Raw genomic sequence first — 14,062 nt, 5'->3', positions numbered from 1 at the left:
AGCCAAGCACAGGAATGACAAGAGCTCTGAATTCAAACATGATTCTGCCCCGGCCTAGAGGGATCACTTGAAGGGCCGAAGGAAATGTTTGTCCTTCCTTGGCCAGCACAGAGAGAAAGGCTTCTAGCAAACAGCGTCACTAATCACTGTTTCTGACAACACAAGTGTCTCCCCTCTGGGGCTGGTCTGAATCCAACCTTTGACTGACTTGAGTCAACAAAACAGAGGGAAAGCTTTGCATGCCGGAAGCTGCACCTCTTCATGCATATACTCTTAAACAATTATTCAACATTCTGGGGCATGAGGAGCCATTCAACAACCTGTGTGCTTGTACAGAATAGGAGACCTCATCTGGATGTATTTTTACAAGATGAAGAAGAAAGCATCCCTGTTGTTCTCTGGTGCTGATTCCTGCTCTCAGAACTTGTCTCCCAGCATCACTGTGATTTCCAGGAACAGCACACAGGACAAAAAGGTTTTGTCTCCACTCAAGGAAGGGAGGGTGTCCTAGTTCCCACAGACCTGTTTTTGCAGCTCTGCAACATGACTGCTCAGCCTCATTTCTCTGTTGATCACGCTCGTCTGCTGAGCAGCTCAGGTAGAAGGGAGGTGATGGGAAGGCTCTGGGAGGAATCAGATTCCCTTCTCCTTCTGAGGATCTCCAAACCTCAAATGTTAACTGTGTCATATTGATCCCAAGGGGCACTGGATGGACTAGCGTCTTCCCACACAGTAGTCATCCTTACTCAAGTAGCATTATGCAAGAAAAAATCCAGAGAAACCCATGGAGCAGCTGGAAGAATAAGGGACAGCTCAATGTCAAAACAGCAGAACCTGTCCAGGTTGCTCCTACTATTCACACCCACAGATTTCTGCTTGCATGGCTTTTTCCCAGTGAGATTTTTCTGTTGCCAGAGTTGCTGGCGTGGGCAGCTGATGCTACAGGTCAGATCCCCCCACAACCAAAGCAAATAACTGCAGCACTAGGGGCTCTATTGGACCCTGACTTCAGCTGGGCAACAGTCTGGCACAGCTCCTTTGAAGCTATGTCCTCTTTCTTGTCTTCTTCTGCATAAATCATTTCTGGCAGCTTTCGAGGACGTGTTGTCATATCAGTCATTGGGTTAAGGTCTATTTAAGACTGTACAATTTGTTATTACCTTTTCTTTCTGATCTTGTTCTCACACCCATAAAAGTCTCAGATTATTTTGGTTTCCAGTACCAAGAACTTAATTTTAATCACCTGCCATTTTCAGACACAACAGAAGACACAGTGAAGTTTTTAACATTCATAGAGCCACCATCTCTGCTCTTTCATGTATTTATTCATGCCAGAAAACAGCACATGTCACAAGCAGCATCTGAGCATTCCAGCTTCAGTGCAGTGCCCTGTCCTGCGTGACAGTCTCTCTGGAGCCCCACTATCAAAGGGCCATTTTCTGATGAACACAAAGATCCTGATGATAACAATGCATAAAACTAAATTGCATTTAGAACCCCCTTAAATGCATCTTTCTATATCTTAATTAATTTAATGCTAATAACCAGCCCTATCGTCCATCCTTTTCAGTTTCTATTATAAATATTTTAATGGAATTGGAAGGAAAATTGACTCTGCCTTGGTAGAGGTAAGTGACATCTTAAATACCAGTCCCAAGAAAAGTTAGAGTGAGTATTAAGAAAGGAAAAGAAATTGGAGAGAGAAATAAAGGATAATGAATGTTCTTATGATGGAGAAGATATTCTGTGCCCTCCTTGCAAGATAAACCTGATCTGAGCTTCTGATCTCCTCAGTGCCTGCCAAGAGGAAGCTAAGAGATGAGCTGGCCCATAATCAAATCAGCTCTGTCTGTCCAATGACTCTGATGACACCAACACATGAAAATCATGGAGGTAACAGAGGGTTCCTGAGGGCACAGAGCTGACAGCACAATTTCCTCCCTATCTTGAAACCACTCTAACCAACAACCATTTCTTTGTGCCTCCTGGCTTCTGTCTCCACTTTCTGCTCTCATCTATATCATCTCCTACACACCGAGATCCTTTGCCACCGGGCTGGTCCTCTGGAACAGGAGACCAGCTGCAACGACAGGACTCCAAAATACCCACAAGAATAGGGACAAGGCTGCCTGATTTGGGTATACCTTGCATGTTGGGAGGGAAAATGGGGTTTAAGTCACATTAGTGCTGGAATACCATAAAAGCATGAGCTTTTGGAAGAACCCAGAGCTAGAACGGAAGTCTAATATGGGACACTGGGAAGGTCATAGAGAGGAAACAAGAGATGCTTCACCTTATGGACTTGAGACAAAAACTGCTTAGAGAAACTCCTGCCTAGAAGGACGTGGGCAGTGTTGATCCTGATCAACTGAATAAGGTTCCTCCCAGCCCTGCTGTCTGATTTTGCTAAGGTGTGGTTTCGCCAGAAGCTCCAGATCCATCTACCCCATATCAGTCAAGCTGGACAAAATCACATTACACACCCTCGTATGAGATGTACTTTCAAAACTCCTATAACCGTCACACTGTTAAACATTTTAGTTATTCCTCGCAGCTCTCAAGCCTACTGGCTTTCTCTTAAGAATATCGATGACTTTTTTCTGATTCTAAGCCCAGATGTCTCTGAAAAGTTTTCTGACCTCTATTTCACCACCTTTTCTTCTTTGACAGTAAAGCTCTCTCCCCTGTCCAAATTAGCCTCTTCCATCTTTCTACTTAATGCAGCTTCATCTGTTACCTCCCAGAAGAATGCACTTACCTGCTTTATTAATCCCTGGATCTTGCATCCACATTCTCATGGCAGCTTGTTAAAATGGATCTTTTGGTGCTTCTATTGATTTCAGGTTCTGTTAATACCAAGTGCCCTTCCTGTAAGTGGACTTCATGCTGGTTTTGCTCAATGCCGTTGCTAGCTGGCCTCCTCCCTCCACGCCAGTCTCCTGGGGAGGCTCTCCCATCATCACACACACGTGTATTTAAGCAGCTCTTCAGTCAGGATCAATGATGATGCATGTCCATGGTCAGGCAAGTTTGTCTGAGCTCAAGCACTTGGGTAAAAACAAGGAGGGACATGGCAGAAGTTTGCACAGAAGGAAACAGAGGTGCAGGACAGGCCTGCAGGAGAGTGGCCCCAATGACCAGCAGCCATTCCCTTCATCCAGTTGCTCAGGTGTCACCCTGGACACTATTCTATGGTCCTGGAATCAAAACAAGAGCAAGTCCCAGGACATCTCCGCTCTGGAGAAAGGACTGTCAAAACAGCTGCATGTGCTGGTATTTTAATATTAATGAATCAATAGTCATTAAATCCCAGTAAACAACTAAACTCAAAATACTATATGTTGGAAACCAATAGGATTATTAGTGCAATAGGGATTTAAACTGCAGCAAAATCTGCTGGCCAGTTTGCAGCCTTGCTCAGTTCAGCACTGCCCAAAGGATGCTCTTTAGTGAGGTGACGTCGGTACTTTTCTGCCCCCCATAGTTGACCCATGTAACTGCCCATTGGAAAATTTTCCTTCAAGGAGAGATATGAATCTGAGTGAGCTGATTCTGTCCCTTTTCATTCAAAAATCCCTAAATAGTGTGGTGCATCTCACCAGAAACCAAGATGTGCTTCCACATCTTCATCTCCGAGGTGGTGGGGTAAATCAGGATAAACCTCAGAAGCCATCAGCAGAACCGCCCAGAAGAAGGGACAATTGTACAGAAGGCAGGAGAAACAGACCCAATTCTGCTCCCGTTGCTGTCCCCAGCCTGGCACCAGATACCAAATAGTATCATATTGTGTAATGTGTAAGAAGTGGAGCTAGAACCGTGAAGACACAAGAATGAGAACAAACCAAGACGCTAAAATTAGATCCATAACCAGAGGTTACGTCTACGTGGGACAAACCCATACTTGTCATCTCTAAGACGTGTACACTTACAACCACACTTCACAGCTCCTTGTGGATGGAGCTAATTCACACAACTGCCGAAATACTTTGCTTCCATCAGTGACTTTTGTATTAATGCAGCATGATGAAGTCCCATTCTCACTAGCTAAACGCTAGGAATTGCCCCAGGATTCAGCTTTGAAATCTAAGGGCATCCTATGGATGAGCGGATCAAGGACCACTCTGCCTTTGGACCAAGGTAGAGGAGAGCAATGTCCTTCGGACAAGACTCTACTCCCTTCTCAGCATGATTCGCAAGTCTCTTGACGTTTTCTCTTTCCAACTATGCAGTTAAAAATAGTCTCCTTCCTCAACACTGCGTCATAAAGTTTCTCACCTGCTTAGGATAGCAAAGTAGTGGAGCAGTGGGATGATAGCCTCAAGGGGACAAAGGTTTCCTTCAGACAGAATAGAGATGCCCAAAGTTGGTAAGTCCAGGTTCTTCACAGGGGCACATGGGCACCCCAAAAATCACAGACACTAGAGTGGGAGAGAGGTACCTACAAGGACCTGCTTCTGCCTTGATCTTTTTTTGGGAAGATTCTTCAGGGAAATTAATAAAAATTTGAAAGTTAAGCAGAGGTTTATATGCTTCATCCTACACACCTTGTGCATCCAGAAGACTTCTTAGATCACTCCAGCCCCTCCACCACTGGCCAAACTCTCTCAACATGGTCAGTCATCAGGACCTTGCAGCATCTCCTGTCTACCAAGGACTGGTAAGGGAGCACAAGAGCCTCTTTCCCACCACCTTAAAGGGAAGAAACATCCTAGTCAGGCAACATTAAACTTCTCCTATAAAACCCACAGCAGGCTTTCCAAAGGCCGCAGAGCTGTTATCTAAGCCGGGCACCGATTGCCCTTGTCGGATGCACTGATCCCCACGTCAGCAGCAGGCAGCCAGGGCCGTGCTGGTTTTAATGGAAAGCCATTCACCTGGGTTATATTCAGCACATGGTGTGAAGTGCTCCTCTTTATGAGCAGCACCAAGTAATCCTGGCTTCCCATTAAGATAATTAAGCTGCACTTGACGGTGGCACTGCTACAATTTAAGGTACACAAGTGCGCGCACACATGCGCCCTGCAGAACAAGTAGAGGATTTCTTATTCCCCCATCTCTTAGATAAAAATAAATCAGCTTTTATCAGACGTGAGTGTTGATTCCCCCCAGCAGAAGACCACAACAAGCTGAGCCCATTCAGCACTAAAGTGGGACCCTTAGAGATCCCACTCTGTTGGAGGACAAGACTCTTGCTCCGAGTTTGCAGCCTAACCAGATGAGGCTACAGGAGAGAATTCTGCCCCTAAGTGCATGGGTTGAGTTGGAAATGGAGAACACGGAGGTGACACCCTGCACTGTCCCCATCTCCGAAGACTCCTTGGTGCATCTGGGGAGCAAATGTCACTGTTGTGGCAGAGGAAAGGCGGGAGCGTGGGTGCCCTGGAGCGGCGCAGACAGCACCGAGACTCACGTGTCCCCTGGCGCGGCTCCGCATCGCTGCCGGGGAGCCCCATATGGCCGGGACTGCTGGCGCCCGCGACGGGGAAGAGCCGCCTGGACAGAGGCCGCTCCGAATCCCATCTGCCCGTTCCCGCGGAGGGACTTTGCGAGGCGGCCGACGGCAGCTCGGGGAGAGCAGATGGGGCGCGGGGGGACGGCCGTGCCACGTGGGGGCCCGGCGGGGCGGCCTCCTCCGCGCAGCCTCCACAGCCGGGCTGTTCCCAGCCTCAGCTTCTCAGCACGGGGCTGAAGCCAAGCTCTGGGAGCAAAGGCGTCTCGGAGCGTTGGGGAAGGTGCTCATCCTGTTAAATTCCAACTTTTTAACCTGCATTTCTCAAGGCATTTTGGAAAACACAACTGCCCCATCATAGCAGCGTCTTCTTCCAGGTCGTGGGGATGAAAAATAACCCACGCTGCAGCTGAACACGGCTCTCCCTGCCCCTTTCTGAACTTCTCTCTAGGCCTGCTGTTTCTTCTGCGGCAACAAATCCAGGCACATGAGCACAAAAGAAAGGGTTAAATTCCCAAGTGAGCCGGTAGCTACATATTTGCTGGAGTTTAAAAAGGCCACGTGAGGCCCTATGGAGCAAACATTTTCCCTTTTAATGATGCTATAATAGATTAACAGGGACCTGTCTCCCAGCAAACGTAAAGCAACGCTGATAGACGACCCCGGTACTTCGAGCAGTCCTTGCTCCGGCGAGGAGCCTGGGCTGGAGACAGAGCTGCAGTAACTTCAGCACACGAGTGGCAGCCCAGGTTGACTCCGCTGCCCCTTCTAATCTCCAAACAGGAAAACAAATGTCTTTTTTCTGGGGAGGGGATTGTTAGGGTTGTTTATTAATAAGGGCTGTTATTGCAGATGTTTCAGTTATTCCAAGATCTGGCCTGGGAGGAAGGGTGCAGGCAAGAGACAGCAGGGGAAAGGAAATATTTATTGAGCTTCAGCAGCAGCAGATGGTTGTGGTGGAAGGGAAAGCCTCGTGCAAGGGGGACAGACAAGCAAGAGTAGCCCTTATGGTGCAGAGGCTTCTAGGTGCTCTCCTATCCAGCCCACCTTGTCCCAGCCAAGCCCTGGGGTGCTCTGTGCAGTCTGGGTGCCCCCCGTGGGTGCAGCGAGGGCTCCTGGTGCTTGGGAGCTGTGGAGTTCCTCTGCGGGTTGCTTCCACGGTGCTCCAAGGCCAGGTGTCCAGCCAAGACAAGATGCTTCAAGTGAAGAATTTGGGTGCATATAGAAAGGCTGATGAAGCCAGGAGGTTGGACTGCTCTTTCTGCGCTGGTCTCCAGGGACAGCTGCTTCTGCAATGGGCAGGGGATAGAGGTGCAGAAGAGCTTTGAGAGGCTCAGGCAGCAGCAGTAGTTTCATCTGCGACTCTGCATGTGGAAAAACCACCTCTGAATCAGAAACAGACAGCTAAGATTGGATCATGCAGGCAGGGAAATGCATTTCTGCAGTGCAATGCATCTCTGCTGAGATAGGAGGCAACCAGCTCAGCTGCAGACACCATCAGAGCAGATATCTAAAGTCAGGCGAGGTGACTCCTGGGTATTAATAACACTACTGCCTGGAGATGGCCTTCTTAAATGCTTAAATAGCCAGAACACAGCACAGATGAGCTAGGAGACAGGTCCTTGATGTCACCTAAGGGCCTCCATGAGAAGACAGTTCTTGCAATGGCAGTAGGACCATAAAGCAGTACACCAGAGACAAGACATGGTGCCAGTAAATCAGGAAACCAGGTCACAGAGTGGCCTGAAGAACGTCCCAGCTTGTCACAAAAGACTAGAACACTCATTGACCCCAAATAGAATCTGGCATGAACAGCAGGAGGAGAAGTTAGGAGAGGTGATGGACACGCTAGATGCATTGCCATGACGTGTCTGGGACATGCAATAGAGAGCAGCAGTCTCTGCAGATCCAAGTCCTGGCTGCCCACACAGAGCCCAAGCTGGGGGAGGCCTCACTGTGCTTTATCCATCACTTCCACCCATCACAATGCTCCTGTCTTGGCATTTTGGTCCTTGGAGTCCTTGCCGAGTGCAGCTAAATTGATGACCTGGCCAGTTCCAACAAAACCAAGGGTTTCAACTCTTTCAGGCAAAAGTTTGCTTTTAAAACTGCTCTGCTTCACAACAGCAGAGAATCAACCCATAAACAGTCCCCATCTTGTTCCTGCCCCTCTAATCCTGAGAAATACATGAGAAGGCTCAAAGGGGGTGACAAGGTCACATACCCTCCATAAGACAGGGCCATTAATCCACATAGCAGGGATAAGACCAGCTAATGGCATGGAGACAGGACGTGTTGCTGTGCCTCCATTCCTGGGAAGAGACCACCTTCCTCCTCCCCTTGGCACAAGGCCATGTCCAGCCTGAGAGCGTCAAGTCGGGACACGCCACGTGGTCCTTGCTGAGCAAAAAGCAGTCGAGCCAAGTGGTTGCAGGGAGCCCCTCACCCGAGAGCCGGGTAGCAGCAGCACTTTGTGCAAACATCCATTTGAAACAATTTGGCCTTTTCCTTTCCCCTCAGCTGCACTCCAACTAAATGCTGCAAGGCAACCAGGTTAAAGACATCTTGTCTGGGAGGATTTTGTAGTTATGCTGCTCATGAAGGCCCATCAGCGCGGCCAAGCACATGGCTGGAAGCGCTGGCCCACCAGCATCGCTCACCCGAGCATCCTGAACACCCTCTGTCCCCTGAAATGTGGCATTTGCTGGACCGAGAAAGGAGGTAAATTTTCAGGTGGGGTGTACAAGCAGGAGGGAGCCCCACTGGGGTTGGGTTGTTCATGCCCTGTTGCTCACCCTGAACCACATGGCATCCATGCAAGGAGACTCAGGCTGGTGAAGAGGCTGTCAACCCCAGGAGCTGTCGTAACGGGTGGATCTGGCAGCACCCACATCTGAATAAACATCAACACAAACCACAATGGAGACGAGCAAGGTCCCGAACGCTACAGCCTCCCAGGCCTGCGGGATGAAGGACTTCCTGGTTCCCATCCTCACACCCACATTCCTATCCTGGCTGCTCCAGGCTTGCACAGCGGCACAGGGCATCAACTGGACAACCTGCCCTCAGCCACAACAGCGCTGAGCAGCTGGGACCTGCACTAGCTTCAGCCCTGCCAAAACCCGGACACTTGACCAGGAGGCCTGTGGGGGCTGAATATGGGGCAGTGCAGAGAACCGGCACCGCAGGTGGAAATGGGTCGTGGGAGCTACCCTGGAAACGTATTCCCAGCCCCACGAGATCTGGGAAGAATGTTGGAAAATGAAAAAAGCATTAGGGTTCAACCTTCCCACAACGCTCCCAGAAGAGCAGGGAGGGACCTTTAGAGACTACCTGGTCCAGGGTCTCCATTCAAGTAGGGCCAGAGAGAGCAAGTTGCCCAGGACTGTGTCCAGTTAACCAAACATCTACAGGGATGGGAACTCCACAGCCAGCCTGGCAGCAAGTTCCAGGGGTCAGCCAGGCTCAGAGCAAGTGGAATCCCCACTGAGCAGATCCACATTGGCTCAAAGAGGAATTCATCCCCAACCTCCTCTTCCTCAAGAGGATCAGGACAACTGTGCCAATTAAGCTTCAGCACACCCATCTCATACCCCTTCCCTGCCCATTGGTGTGTGCTGTCATCAATTAGCTCTTAGCAAGAGGGGAAAAAGACTTGAGAAATTGGGTAAGGAGAGGCTTGAAGAAAACTCCAGGTCTTGGACACCGCAACGTACTTCATTTTGCCTAGAGAAACCTACAATAAAATACTGTCTTTAGGACTGTGCACGTATGCACTTAAGTCATTTGTACCTGCCTTGGTGCATGTCCTCGATGCGGCTGTTTGCAGGGAAAGCCTGTGCACGCCTGTGCATTTCTGCCTCCATTCAGGTGTTTTAGCACATCTGCTGGGGGGGATTTGCCTTGGCGTGACTGGGGGTGCGCAGGCCTGGGTGTTTGTGTCTGTTCATGTGGCTACGTCCCACGTGCTGTTGGTGCAGGCGGTTCCCCTCCGCACGGGCGTCTGCGGCTACCTGCCTGCTCACGGAGCAGAGCGCTGCGGCTTCTCGGGGCCGTTCCCAGGCACTTCCAGCAGCAAAGGGCAAGGCGAAGTTAACGTACAGCAGCAGAGAGGAAGCACCAAGAACAGCGCAGAGCCAGGCCAGGAGGTGAATGCCCCTCTGGACTTCAATGGTTCCTCCACAGCAGAGCTGGGTATCTTGCAAAGGGAGGTAGGGCCTGCAAACAAGGCACTACCAGCCAAGCAGAACAGAAGGGAGATGCAAGGAGGAAGCAAACCCATTACAGGTGTCCCATTAGAAGACTTCTAAGCTTCATCCCACCAGCTTTTCAAAGGCACATCCCCCACCCCACCATTCCTTGGCACCTCAATCAAAGAGCACCTGAAATGATGCTCCCTTAGATCTCAACTCTGAAAGCACCTTCTGCCTCTCTCTATAGCCCCCTGGCACACATCTGCCTTCAGGAAAGAAAACATACCATACCACAAGCAGTAAACCTGTCCAGGCAGCACACATGGAGCCCGGGAGCACCACATGCCATTGCAGCATCCCAGCAGCAACATCCAGGGTCCTCCCAGCCCAGAGAAGCCTCCAAACAGCACCACCAAAAACAACAGCTCCTCAAAGGAACAACTTGAATGCCCAAACCTCCTCACAAAGCCCTCCAATCAGTTCTTTAAGTACCTGGGAATGAAGGTCACCAGGCTCCACCAATCCAAAGGCTTCCCTCGTTGCAGGGGTCCTGCCTTTCCTGGTGAAACACCTGAGCTCTGCCAGCCTTCGTTAACAAAGATTAATTGCTTTTAGGCCCACTCCTTCAGCTTCCTCCTCATCTTTCCTCTCTGTGTTGAATCTAACGGACTTCCGAGAGGATTGCCGATTGCTCTGGATGCCAAGTGCCTGTTTTACAATGTCCCCATACAGCATTTATGCTCATCCCCCACCTAGGACGTGATTCCTGATGACTTCTTGCATGTGGAATGCCGAGTGTTCCTTCCTGCTCATCCACACAGAGATATTAGGGAGCAGAGAGTAGAGTCACCATTCCGCTTTGTCCCAGAAAGCACTCAATGGCCAAGCTCCTATCTTCCAAATTCCTCATTGGAATTACAGTGAGGTGTAGCAGGAAGCTTCCCTTGGAGGAGTCTGGGATGCAGGTAGAAACAAGGACAGGTGCCAGATGCCTGCACCAGAACCCCATGGCAGAGGTCTGGCACGTCCCCACCACCTCCACAGTTCCCTCGAAGCACCTTGGCACCGACTCTTCTCCATTTGTTCTCTGTGCTTGTGCCTTCCTCAGACTTCCAGGCTTTCATGCCCATCCATGGTGCAGACGAGCCCAAATAGCCCAGAGTGGGGATGGACCATTTAAGTTATCTCCATGCCAAAGGTCTCTGGAGGTTCCATCTATTATGGGATCTTCTCAGTAACCTTTCTTGGCTCATTTATTTAGCAAATCTTCTCTGTGCATCTTGATGGAATCAGCCCAGAGATGATAACAGCAGATATGGGTTGACCTATGGGATTCCTGGAGTGATCAAACTGTCAGATAACAAAATAAATCTTCTCCGTGGGCTGGAGATTAAATCAGAGCGTGTTGGCTGTTGCAGCTTCTTATTTATTCCTGTTCTCCTAAATTGCATTTCCCTTCCCCCTATGGCGAGTGCCTGCCAGCCACAGCTGTAAATTCCAGCAGAGCTTCACGGTGGGTTCAGACACGAGGCTTTTAACCTTGCCAGCTCCTCTTGCGAGCTTCTCTTTACAGTCTCCAAAAGCTCCTGGGGAAGCTCTTGGGAAAAACAATTCCCTAGCGAGCACCTACCTTAGAACTCGATTTGCGACAAGACCAAAGGATGTCCTTGCCCCTGGTGCCCACAACTGCGGCCAAAACTACTCAGACTCCCAAACCATTTGTGCATCCAACTCCCATAGGTAAAATTCCTCAGGGCTAGACTAATTTGGGAGCAGCAATCTCTAGCCTTTCGTTAGACTCCGTTTTCCTAAATCCTGGAGATGGTTTTGCTGCATTTCTCAGCTGGGTGACCGTGGCTCCAGCATCCTTGTGCATCCTGGTGGAGATGCTCCAGGCCCTGCTTTCCCAAAGCTTCGGGTCATTTTGCGCACGGACATTTTTGGCTGCCCTCAGCAGGGTCTGGAGCTCGGACACAGCTGAGGCCTCCTCGGTGCCAACCTGGCAGCTTTGCTCAGCAGCTGAGGCCTCTCGGACGGGCACAACGGGCTCCTCGTGACGTACTCCGAGAGCACGAGCGGGCAGCCCCTCCGGCACCTCCCGCGGGAGCATCCGGAGGCTCGCAAGCCAGGGATGTGCCCTCCACACCTCTGTCGTGGTGCTGGAAATCTACCCATCCCCTTCCTCACCTCCCGGGACCTTCCCAAAACACTCGGAAAGGGCTCAGGTATCCACAGCCATCCATGTGCAGGGACATCGGGGATAGATGCAAGAGCAGCTCCGCTTCTTCCAGCGGGAACAACGTGTCCTATAACCCTGGAGAAGGCTGCGAGCGAAGTCGGGTGATGAGTTTCCTTTCTGAAAGCAGGTCCTTAGCAAAATACCAGTTGTTCTTCTAGCTGGAAAAGAAGATACCTCGCCCCCTGTAAGTGATTTGGGGGTTGATAGGATTGGACTGCAGGATGTGGAAGTGTTAAAAGGTCTGCAAAGAGGCGGCTGCTCCTTTCGTGGCTTCTGTTCACCATGCCCACCTGAAAATCTTCCCAAACTATTGGATTAGGATTCGCTTGCATTTTATATCCACACAAAAATACGCCTTTATAAACCGGAAAGCTTTATCTTGACTCTAACCAGCACCCTCGACTTAAAGCTAAATGCATAATTTACTGCAAATTGAACTTAATAGGTCTAGAATAATTATGTTGACTTTTGGAAGTACTTAAGGATAAACACATGATTAGATATTTTGCACACCGCCAGGAAATATTTATTTCGAAATACAAATTCCTCCCGTTGAGCCTTTTGATGGACTATTTAGAAGTGACACTCTCAGCATTGAGATTACGGTATCATTAAGGCCACTTTAATAAATTACCCAGCTGCATTTTCCGCAGTCGAGAGGTGGGAAGTCTCCAGGGAAAGGCAGCCGCCCCATGGGACGCGACCCTCATGCAGGTCCCTCAGCCCGGCTGGGGGTCCCTCACGCTGCTCGCCAGCGTGGATGCAGGAAGGCAGTGGGGGCACCCAAGCACAGCGGTGCCGGCAGCGGGGTAGGAGCGAATCCCAGATGGGATCGTACCGGCTGTGACCTCTGTGGTCTCCTCCATCAGCATCAAGAGCTTCAGCAAGCGGCATCCGTGCGTGAGCCGGGAGGATGGATGTTGAGCAGAGAGCAGGGATGGGCTCACCTAGCACTGCCGGGCTCAGGATTAGGGTACAAGCCCTAGGTGACCTAGGTGACCAACCATGTTCTCATCCAGGTCACCTCCAAGGACAGCAGACATTGGCTTAGGGAAGTCACCCCCAGCCCTATCAGACCATGGAGCTGCTGAGGAATCCCCAGTTCCCGGAGAGAGTGAAACACAACCTGCTGGGAATGGAGACTGTTCAGCCAGGGATGCTGACGGCTCCAGGTCCTGCTGTCCCCAACGCCACCGGGAATGGTGACACTGGGAACGAGCCCATTCCTGGGTCCCCTCCAGGCCAGGACCCCCTGGCAAGGGCCGGGATCCCGCCAGTGCTCCCAGCCCTTCCTAAGTGCAACCCTGCTTTTAATTTGCATTATCCCCCTTTTTGTTCTTTATCAGTAAAACGTAATTACAACATCCTTCACAAACCTTAATTAAAGATGAAAAACAGTCCTGACAAGTCAATTAGGTTTTTTTTTCCCCCCCAACCCCTCCTTAGCCTCCATTAAATTAAGACTCAAGTGTTACTGGAAGTGTTTAATATCACAACACATTAAACCCGAGGCGGCTCCATAATAAATAAATCACTGCAGACACCGCCGGAGCTTTCTTTTTCTGCAGCCCTTTCTTATGCATTTATTTCCCAGTCATGAAATGTACTCAGAAGAGTTTCTCTTTCTGCTTGCATTTTTTTTTCCTAGCCCTTCATATGGGAAAACCAAGGCTGGGACTAAGTCCAGGGGATCCCACTGGCATCAGCGGAGCAATGAGGTTTAACTACAGCCTTTGCCTGGTCCTGATTTTGGGGTGTTTTTGCTGTTTCTGCAGTTATAAGCACATCTAGATTTCCAGCCCTGCACTAGATTGCACCCCTGCTCAAGATGACGATGAGGAGGATGAGGCTGCAGGAAGGACACAGGTTTTGGCTCCGCAGGGCAGTGAAAGAAACCCAGAGGCCATCACAAATTGGAGAACATTTATTTAGGCAATTGATTTTCTTAAAAGAAAGCAAAAAAAAAAAAAAGTCATAGGAGTAATTAAAAAAATAAACTGAACAACAGGCGGGTGCGCGTGGGACAAGAGGCGCTTCCAGTGCCAGCGGCCCCGCACCGGTCCCCCGCGCGCAGGCAGCGCTTTGCGTGGGAACCACCTTCTCCGTGTGGACACAAAGTCATTCTGACGTGGTGTGGGTTTGGTCTTCTTTATTTTTATTATTAAAAAGGAAAAAGAAAAA

The sequence above is a fragment of the Nothoprocta perdicaria genome, unplaced genomic scaffold (genome assembly GCF_003342845.1).
Source record: "Nothoprocta perdicaria isolate Ctin4 unplaced genomic scaffold, notPer1 scaffold_33, whole genome shotgun sequence".
Lineage (NCBI taxonomy): Eukaryota > Metazoa > Chordata > Aves > Tinamiformes > Tinamidae > Nothoprocta > Nothoprocta perdicaria.
This window is presented reverse-complemented; position numbering follows the sequence as displayed.